At 51.5% G+C, this 10,625-nt stretch overlaps 2 non-coding genes across 2 annotated transcripts; both read left to right on the forward strand.

Moving 5' to 3' along the window:
• The first annotated feature begins 3,782 nt into the window (after positions 1-3,782).
• LOC120847187 lies at positions 3,783-5,598 on the forward strand. The gene has a single exon (XR_005717262.1). It is a non-coding gene; the product is annotated as a small subunit ribosomal RNA (ribosomal RNA).
• A 432-nt stretch (positions 5,599-6,030) lies between these two features.
• On the forward strand, positions 6,031-6,183 carry LOC120847162. Its single transcript, XR_005717239.1, has one exon. It is a non-coding gene; the product is annotated as a 5.8S ribosomal RNA (ribosomal RNA).
• The last annotated feature ends 4,442 nt before the right edge of the window (positions 6,184-10,625 follow it).

Raw genomic sequence — 10,625 nt, forward strand, 5'->3', positions numbered from 1 at the left:
GCGGGTCAGTTTCGGTTCGGATGAAACTAACTCCTCGGTTCCGGTTTTTCGTTCGCTTCGGTTTTCGGTTCGACACTCTGGTCTTCACCGTGCATGGCACCCCCCCCTTCCTTCCTTCCTTCCCTCCCTCCCTCCCTCCCTCCCTCCCTCTCTCCCCTCTTCTCCTCCCTGCAAGAAAACAAACTGTCGTTTCGAAATGTTTTCTTACTTGAACTGTGAAGGTTTTCAAGTGCATTTCCTTTCCTCCTTTATTGAGCGCACAATTCTAGAGTGGAACTTCCCTTCTGACATTGCAATAAAGTTTCCTGCACAAGGAAGAAAAACCTGCCATTTGACCTCCCTTGTGTGTGCAAAGTGTCAATGTTCCTATATTATGCTTGAACATGGTCTTTTTGTCTTCCTATTTGTCGCAGAAATCATGTATGTGTATGTATGTATGTATATATATATATATATATATATATATACCAATATCGCACTTTATAGATTAATCTTGCACGACCTGTGAAAACCACGTATCTCTGGCTTTCCTCACGTTCGATTTTCGAGCAATTTCTGAAGCTAGCTTGGGGAGATTGATTTCGCTCGCACACAATTCGAGGCGCGAGGACGGGCATGTACGAACGCCTACGTAGTCGGGACGGTAAACAAAACTTACACAAAATAAAATCCTGCGCAGATAATAAAAGAAAGAGCAACAAAAAAGTATGGGCGTCTTTCTTTACTAATTTCTTTTTTTTTTCTTTTTTAGGATTGTAAGCGGACGGGCTTCTTAAACGATACCAAAAAGCGAGACACAATTTGACAAACGGGTCACGTCACAAGAAAGAAAATCCCACATCCTCAAGCGTGTAAAAAATGCACGCAATATCTACAGTACTGGAATTGGAAGCGCTGCCAATCTCGCGTGTACTAGCCCAAATCGCGTTGCTCCCGCTCACGTCAAAGCGACACAGACCTCGTCGGAAAGGTACGCTTTCTGACGCGGTCAACCGGAAAAAACACTATATATTGTAAAATTCTGTACTTTGGACGTGATTAATTCAGACTGCTTTGCGGCTAACTAAGCGCGCGTTCCTTCCCAATGAAACGAAAGAGCGAGATTAGAAATAGAGGAAATAATTCCCGTGAAAAGAAAGAAATTCGTCTCTTATTGAGCTTGGCAGTAAAGCACGCGACATCTCCAGTATTCCGTTTGAAAGCGTTGTCCATGGCAAGTGCAGTAGTGTACAGTGTTCGGCTCTCGCCCAGTTGAAAGCGCCAGAAAGCCCGTGTCGCCTCGCGACACGGGTAACCGCTAGAAAACACGCACATTTTAAAGTCGCGTGATTTGCACTTGATTCCTCGGAAGTACTTTGTGGGAGACGAAGCGGGCGTTCCATGCCAAGGACACGGAAGAGAGAGATTAGAAATAGAGCGAACAATTCGCGTGAAAAGAATAATATTTGTCTCCTATCGAACTTGCCACAAAAGTAAGCGAGATTTCCAGTATTCCGTTAAAAAGCGCTGCCCGTCGCAAGTGCAGTAGTGTACAGTGTTCGGCTCTCGCCCAGTTGAAAGCGCCAGAAAGCCCGTGTCGCCTCGCGACACGGGTAACCGCTAGAAAACACGCACATTTTAAAGTCGCGTGTTTTGCACTTGATTCCTCGGAAGTACTTTGTGGGAGACGAAGCGGGCGTTCCATGCCAAGGACACGGAAGAGAGAGATTAGAAATCGAGCGAACTATTCGCGTGAAAAGAATAATATTTGTCTCCTATCAAACTTGCCACAAAAGTAAGCGAGATTTCCAGTATTCCGTTTGAAAGCGCTGCCCGTCGCAAGTGCAGTAGTGTACAGTGTTCGGCTCTCGCCCAGTTGAAAGCGCCAGAAAGCCCGTGTCGCCTCGCGACACGGGTAACCGCTAGAAAACACGCACATTTTAAAGTCGCGTGTTTTGCACTTGATTCCTCGGAAGTACTTTGTGGGAGACGAAGCGGGCGTTCCATGCCAAGGACACGGAAGAGAGAGATTAGAAATAGAGCGAACAATTCGCGTGAAAAGAATAATATTTGTCTCCTATCAAACTTGCCACAAAAGTAAGCGAGATTTCCAGTATTCCGTTTGAAAGCGCTGCCCGTCGCAAGTGCAGTAGTGTACAGTGTTCGGCTCTCGCCCAGTTGAAAGCGCCAGAAAGCCCGTGTCGCCTCGCGACACGGGTAACCGCTAGAAAACACGCACATTTTAAAGTCGCGTGTTTTGCACTTGATTCCTCGGAAGTACTTTGTGGGAGACGAAGCGGGCGTTCCATGCCAAGGACACAGAAGAGAGAGATTAGAAATAGAGCGAACAATTCGCGTGAAAAGAATAATATTTGTCTCCTATCAAACTTGCCAGAAAAGTAAGCGAGATTTCCAGTATTCCGTTTGAAAGCGCTGCCCGTCGCAAGTGCAGTAGGGTAAATTGTTCGGCTCTCGCCCAGTTGAAAGCGCCAGAAAGCCCGTGTCGCAAAGCGACACGGGTAACCGCTAGAAAACACGCATCTTTTTCTTTTGTTAATCCCGTGCTTCTCACTTCGTTCCTTGAGAGGACTTTGTCGGAAACTAAGTGGCGGGGCCTTCCAAACGAAACCAATGGTAGAAACAATGAAGTGAGCAAAGAAGAGTAGTGTAAAGAAAGAAAATTGCCTATTATGAAGCCTGCCGTAAACACGCGCGATACCGCGAGCATTCGGATTAAAAGCAGTGACAATCTCACTTACTATAGCGCTCATTGTTCGGCTCTGACACAATTCAAAACGCATGAAACGCCCCGTGTAAATATTGGTTTACTTTGTAATAACAAAGTCGATAAACTTTCTGTTGACCATGTTAACATGAACTGAAAGTCGAAAAGAAGTAATCAGAGTCAAGCAGGGGTCAGCACGTTTTTAATAAAAAGCGAGAAATAATTTTTTTTTATAGGGGTAGGATGTATGTACGTATGTATGTATATATAGAGGCACAGAGGAAAAAAAGAACATTTATATATATATATATATACACAAACATACATACATACATATATATATATAAGGAGAGAGAGAGGGGAAAAAATAAGAAAGAAAGAAGGACAAATAAATGATACTGAATAGTGAGAGACAGTAAGTCAGTAAGTCAGTCAGTCAGTCACCGAAACTGATAACCACAAACTATGTACAGAATGCTCTTGAAGGATCTTCTTTATACTTATCGGTGCTATTACGTGGAGGTGGGGTCTGTCGAGCGTTCGATTGGTGCGAGCGGCGTCTGACGACGTCGCCGACGCCTTTCGTCGCCGTCTCGGCCGCTGCCTCCGCCGCATGGTCGTTACAGCAAGGTACCTGCGATCTCTGGCGTCTGCCGTTGGTGTCGGTTCTCGGGTGCACCTGTGTCTTGAAAACGAATGCGAGAGGAGGGTGTTTCGGAGCGTCCGCGCTAACCGAACGGTGTGAAATGACGAGTGCGTTCTGACCGAAGGCCGGGGTGCGTCCTCGCGTCCTCACGGGACCTGAAAGCTCGGCAACGCTGCGAAGGCGTCGTCAATGATTTTTTTGGCGTACGACTTTCTGTTGCTACGACGAGAAAGAAATTTATGCGCTTCTTGCCGCGTCGGTACCGACCTCGGTCGGGGATATTCCGGCTGCGCGCTCGAACGTGCTTCATTTCTTCTTGGATTTGGAAGTAATTCCTAAGCGTTGTGTGTGTTTGCGGTTCGTAAGGGGCGCCTGACGGTGGCCCCGCGTCCGCGCGTTGGTAGGGTTTTGGGCGACCCACCACGAAAACATTACCTGGTTGATCCTGCCAGTAGTCATATGCTTGTCTCAAAGATTAAGCCATGCATGTCTAAGTACATGCCGAAACAAGGCGAAACCGCGAATGGCTCATTAAATCAGTTATGGTTCCTTAGATCGTTTCTTCCTACTTGGATAACTGTGGCAATTCTAGAGCTAATACATGCAGTGAGCCCGAAGCCCCTCGGGGCGACGGGTGCTTTTATTAGACCAAGATCAATCGGGCTTCGGTCCGTTTTGTGTGGTGACTCTGGATAACTTTGTGCTGATCGCACGGCCACGAGCCGGCGACGTTTCTTTCAAGTGTCTGCCTTATCAACTGTCGATGGTAGGTTATGCGCCTACCATGGTTGTTACGGGTAACGGAGAATCAGGGTTCGATTCCGGAGAGGGAGCCTGAGAAACGGCTACCACATCCAAGGAAGGCAGCAGGCGCGCAAATTACCCACTCCCGGCACGGGGAGGTAGTGACGAAAAATAACAATACGGGACTCTTTTGAGGCCCCGTAATTGAAATGAGTACACTCTAAATCCTTTAACGAGGATCCATTGGAGGGCAAGTCTGGTGCCAGCAGCCGCGGTAATTCCAGCTCCAATAGCGTATACTAAAGTTGCTGCGGTTAAAAAGCTCGTAGTTGGATCTCAGTTACAGGCGGGAAGTGCGTGGACACCACGTTACGGCCCGTGCTGAACATCATGCCTGTCGTGGCTTGGTTCCCTTCATCAGGTGCCTTGCTTTGGCCGGCGCGTTTACTTTGAAAAAATTAGAGTGCTCAACGCAGGCGATTCGCCTGAATAACAGTGCATGGAATAATAGAACAAGATCCTGTTTCTGTTCTGTTGGTTTTTGGAATACAGGATAATGATTAAGAGGGACAGACGGGGGCATTCGTATTGCGGCGCTAGAGGTGAAATTCTTGGACCGTCGCAAGACGAACTACTGCGAAAGCATTTGCCAAGAATGTTTTCATTGATCAAGAACGAAAGTTAGAGGTTCGAAGGCGATCAGATACCGCCCTAGTTCTAATCATAAACGATGCCAACCAGCGATCCGCCTGAGTTACTCAAATGACTCGGCGGGCAGCTTCCGGGAAACCAAAGTATTTGGGTTCCGGGGGAAGTATGGTTGCAAAGCTGAAACTTAAAGGAATTGACGGAAGGGCACCACCAGGAGTGGAGCCTGCGGCTTAATTTGACTCAACACGGGAAAACTTACCCGGCCCGGACACTGGGAGGATTGACAGATTGAGAGCTCTTTCTTGATTCGGTGGATGGTGGTGCATGGCCGTTCTTAGTTGGTGGAGCGATTTGTCTGGTTAATTCCGATAACGAACGAGACTCTAGCCTATTAAATAGGTGCGTGGTTCTCTGCACCTTGCACCCTTCTTAGAGGGACAAGCGGCTCCTAGCCGCACGAAACAGAGCAATAACAGGTCTGTGATGCCCTTACATGTCCGGGGCCGCACGCGCGCTACACTGAAGGAAGCAGCGTGTTTTTATCCCTGTCTGTAAAGACTGGGTAACCCGTGGAACCTCCTTCGTGATTGGGATAGGGGCTTGCAATTGTTCCTTTTGAACGAGGAATTCCCAGTAAGCGCGAGTCATAAGCTCGCGTTGATTACGTCCCTGCCCTTTGTACACACCGCCCGTCGCTACTACCGATTGAATGATTTAGTGAGGTCTTCGGACCGATACCCGGAGCGGCCTTTCGGTTGCGCCGGTGTGTTGGAAAGATGACCAAACTTGATCATTTAGAGGAAGTAAAAGTCGTAACAAGGTTTCCGTAGGTGAACCTGCGGAAGGATCATTACCGGATGTTATTTGGCATCGTTTTGTCTTCTTCCTCTTGTACGGGGAATGGACTCGATGTGCGAATTTATCTGGCGCCGATCCCGACCAAGCTTGGATGCCGTCGGGACGGCACAAAAAAAAAACAACTGTGGTTCGGATGTGCCTTTTTCTTTGGGTGGCCTCCGTTCCTTTCGATGATGCGCCCAGCGGGAGCCCTCTGCTGCCTCGATTGAGAGGAGATTTCAAGTGCACCGGGACAATCCGCGGGTTTCAAAAGGCGCATCGCCCCCTTTTTGTCTCTTCTCGAGGATCGCCCTTTTGTTTTGATTAATGAAGAGGCGTTTGAGAAGAAGCTTTTTTTTGCGCTTTCGAGATGGCATGGGATGTGCCGGGCGCGAAAAAAAAACAACAACTTGTGTTTTGTCGTACTGATTGAAAAATCCAAAAACACGACTCTAAGCGGTGGATCACTCGGTTCTCGGGTCGATGAAGAACGCAGCCAGCTGCGAGACTTGGTGTGAATTGCAGGACACACTGAGCACTTACTCTTTGAACGCACATTGCGGCCTCGGGCCTTCCCGTGGCTTCGTCTGTGTGAGGGTCGGATCATATATCAAGAGAAGAGAATTTGTTTTCTACCTCGTTTTGACTGTGTCGGATCGTGGGCAGCACGCAGTTTTATGCTTTCTTGCGTTGCGTTTTCTTTGAGCAAATGCACGAGTGGTGCGATTGCACGCGTGCGCTTAACCAGTCCTCCTCCTCCTACGAGTTTTTATCGAACACTGCATGGGAAAACGAAACTCGATGGATACCGTTTGTGGAAAATCCCGTACCAAAAAAATCTTTCGCACGTTGAACGGCGCTGTGACGTCGGTGCGTTAGAAACGGAGATTTGAAACGGTTTCTTTTCGATCGATTCTGTTTTCTTTGGCGTGGATGTTGTTCGAGTGGAAAAACCGTGGGACGGAGTTGGCGTTGGCGCGTTGAAACGCGGCGTCGGCAAATGTAAATCTCGTGGCGTTGATTTGCACAAAAAAAAGAAAAACGCTTCTGGGAGGAAAGTTTTTTGCGTCGTAGCCTTCCGTCAGTCTAAGACCTTCGCGTCCCCGATGAATACTGGAGCCATCCAGTAGGGGAATGCCGTTGGATTGCGCGCTTTCTTTTTGTCGAATCGAAAGCGATGCAAAGCGTGTGTACAACAACTGTTAGTTCGCCATCCTTTTGTGTTTTTGACATGTGGTAAGGAGGCGAAGTTTTTGTTGGAAAGCGCACAAAATAAATTGTCGACCTCACATCAGGCGAGACAACCCGCTGAATTTAAGCATATCACTAAGCGGAGGAAAAGAAACCAACAGGGATTCCCTTAGTAGCGGCGAGCGAAACGGGACCTAGCCCAGCACCGAATCCCTCGTCCTTGCCGGCGATCGGGAAATGTGGTGTATGGGAGGTAACGTTCCCGAGAGTTTTGCGGTGGTGCAAGTCCCCCTGACAGGGGCTTGACCCAGAGTGGGTGCCAGGCCCGTCTCCGCCACTGCTCTCTCGGGATGGAACCTCCCGTGAGTCGGGTTGCTTGAGAGTGCAGCCCTAATTGGGTGGTAAACTCCATCTAAGGCTAAATACGTCCTAGAGACCGATAGTTCACAAGTACCGTGAGGGAAAGTTGAAAAGAACTTTGAAGAGAGAGTTCAAGAGTACGTGAAACCGCTTAGAGTAAAACGGGTGGGCCCTCGAAGCTCGAGGGCGGTGGGATTCAGTTTCGCTGTGACGTAAAGCGGTGTCAGCGTCTTGGTTTACGGGCTCTCCTTGTGGGGGCCCGTTCCGGCTGCCCGCGCGGTGCCGCGCACTCCGGAACGCATTTTCCACCGTCGGTAGGACGCCGCGACGGGCACGGGTAACCCTTTCAAGAACGACTTTGAGTCCGGCCGCTGGAGGTGACCGGCGACGGCCCTTGTTTGGCTGTCGTGGGAGTTATACCTGGCCGGTAATCGAGTACGTCACCCTGCCCAGGCCTCATGGGCTACTCCCTTCGGGGAGGCCCGAAACGATGCCCTCCGGAATGCGGAGCGGGAAACCCGGCTGGGTCAACGGGTCGCCTGCCTTACGCCAGGTATTCGCCTGACGTTCGGTGTTTGGGGCTCGGAACCGGCGAGGCGGGTTCTTTCCGCGGAGGGTCGTCATGGTTGGCGGCGAGTAGGTCGGTAACCCTCCCGACCCGTCTTGAAACACGGACCAAGGAGTCTAACATGTGCGCGAGTCAATGGGGCCCTCAAAACCCAGAGGCGCAATGAAACGTGAAGGCGCGGCCTCGTGCCGTGCCGAGTTGCGATCCCGGGCCGCCCAGGGGTCCGATGAAGGGAGCAGCAACGGCCCGCCCCACACGCTCACGTCGTGGGGGCGGCGCTAGAGCGCACACGTTGGCACCCGAAAGATGGTGAACTATGCCCGGGCAGGACGAGGCCAGAGGAAACTCTGGTGGAGGTCCGAAGCGCTTCTGACGTGCAAATCGATCGTCCGACCCAGGTATAGGGGCGAAAGACTAATCGAACCATCTAGTAGCTGGTTCCCTCCGAAGTTTCCCTCAGGATAGCTGGCGCTTGTTGCCGAGACCAGTCACACCTGGTAAAGCGAATGATTAGAGGCATTGGGGTCGAAACGACCTCAACCTATTCTCAAACTTTCAATGGGTGTGTCGGAGACCTTCTGGTCTGAGGCCTCCGGAAGCGATGAGAGTGCCAAGTGGGCCACTTTTGGTAAGCAGAACTGGCGCTGTGGGATGAACCAAACGCCGGGGTAAGGCGCCCGATGCGGGACGCTCATGAGATCCCATGAAGGGTGTTGGTTGCTTAAGACAGCAGGACGGTGGCCATGGAAGTCGGAACCCGCTAAGGAGTGTGTAACAACTCACCTGCCGAAGCAACTAGCCCCGAAAATGGATGGCGCTCTAGTGTCAAGCCTATCCCCGGCCGCTGCCGGCAGATGCACGCAAACAAGGGGGTGCTAAGCTGCAGCGAGTAGGAGGGCCGCTGCGGTGAGCGTTGAAGGTGTCGGGCGTAAGCCCGCCTGGAGCCGCCGCTGGTGCAGATCTTGGTGGTAGTAGCAAATACTCAAGTGAGAACCTTGAGGACTGAAGTGGAGAAGGGTTCCATGTGAACAGCAGTTGAACATGGGTCAGTCGGTCCTAAGGGAAAGGAGAAGTTCTTTCCGAAGCGGGAGCACTTTTTTGCAGTGGAGAGAGCCCCGCAGTGACCGAAAGGGAATCGGGTTAATAATCCCGAACCCGGACACGGAGATTGGTCCTTCGGGGCCCAGTGCGGTAACGCAAACCAGCTAGGAGACGCCGATGCGAGCCCCGGGAAGAGTTTTCTTTTCTCTGTAAGGAGATCGAGTCCCTGGAATGGGTTCGCCCCGAGATAGGGATGGTGGCTCCGTAGAGCAGTGCGGTTCTTGCGCTGTCCGGTGCGCTCGCGTCGGCCCTTGAAAATCCGAGTGAGGGAGTGTGATTTTCGTGCCGGACCGTACCCACATCCGCAGCAGGTCTCCAAGGTGAACAGCCTCTAGTCGATGGACCAATGTAGGTAAGGGAAGTCGGCAAAACGGATCCGTAACCTTGGGATAAGGATTGGCTCTGAGGACTGAGCCGGTCGGGCTGGGGACCTGAAGCAGGAACGGCACTGCACCGGGACTGGGCGGGGCTCGCCGTTCAAGCGGCGCGGCCAAGCCCGGACCAGCGTCGGGACCTTCCTGTGGAAAGCCTCAGCTGCGCGGCGTCCGAGGGCTTCGTGCCCAAAGTGCTATGCTTCGGCCGGCAAAAAACAGTCAACTCAGAACTGGCACGGACCGGGGGAATCCGACTGTCTAATTAAAACAAAGCATTGCGATGGCCGCTGGTCGGTGTTGACGCAATGTGATTTCTGCCCAGTGCTCTGAATGTCAGCGTGAAGAGATTCATCAAAGCGCGGGTAAACGGCGGGAGTAACTATGACTCTCGGGATGGGAGTATCTTGTGTGATTGGCTGAGTTTTGCTCGGACTCATAGTTGCTGGGGGGTCGGTGCGTGATTCTAAAATCCAGGCAGGAAAATTTTCCAGAATCACGGGAAACACTCCGATCCCTCACTGTTCGTGCGCCTCCTCGCGGCGCCCGCTGGAAACGTGTCGGCCTGGAACCGGCTAAGTCATGAACCGAATCGATCGTAATGGATCGCCAGTTGGTGAAAGCGAAAACACTAGCTGTGTCAACCCTGCTACCGCTGTGGCGGGGGGTCTGACTGGACAATGCCGCGGAGCAAGTCCTCCGAGCACGGTCGAGCCATTGGCTTCCGGCTCCGGGATTCCAACAATCCCCGTAAACTTCCAGTGCGAAGTAGAAGGTTGTTTCAAAACCTTCAAGACGAAGCAGGGGCCCGGCCAACATGTCCGGCACGCGCACCCTGAAGCATATAACAACTCAATCGTCACTAGCAGGAAAAAGGCTAGGTGGTACGATGAGGAGAAGTTGAGGCTAGCTGCCCAGGAGGCGAGCCTAGAGCTCGAGTGGGTGGCACGCAAGAGTCGAGGCGAGAAGGTAAAGGGCCTGAATGAGAATCTACAGGCCGCCTTCCCAGAAAGAACCCTCGACGCTATCAAGTCACGCCGTCGAAATCCTGAGCACAGGCAGATGGTTCAGGAGGCCAGCAAGCGGTTGGAATTAAGAGCATCCACCGTGGTAACGGAGGTTCGGCAACCCTCCTCTGATGACCATCCTGAACAGGATGAATGGCTATGCCCTCAAGGCCAGGAGGAAGGGCAACCTGACTGCGATCATGCATTAGTCGTAACAGGAATGACCCTGAGGTCGAGAAGGAAGGCAGGACGATGTTCCCTGCAAGCCATACAGGAGGAGGAGAGTCAATGCCCTGAAGGCCTAGTGGAAGATCAACCTGACTGCGACCAAGGAGTCGCAACGGGTAGGACCCTAAGGCCCAAGAACCAGATGGCCCAGAAGGGAGGTCCGCCCGACTGTGTTCCAACAGTTGCATCAGGAAAGATTTTGAGGCCCAGAAGGAAG

Source organism: Ixodes scapularis, unplaced genomic scaffold (assembly GCF_016920785.2).
Source record: "Ixodes scapularis isolate PalLabHiFi unplaced genomic scaffold, ASM1692078v2 ptg001158l_1___fragment_3__unscaffolded, whole genome shotgun sequence".
Lineage (NCBI taxonomy): Eukaryota > Metazoa > Arthropoda > Arachnida > Ixodida > Ixodidae > Ixodes > Ixodes scapularis.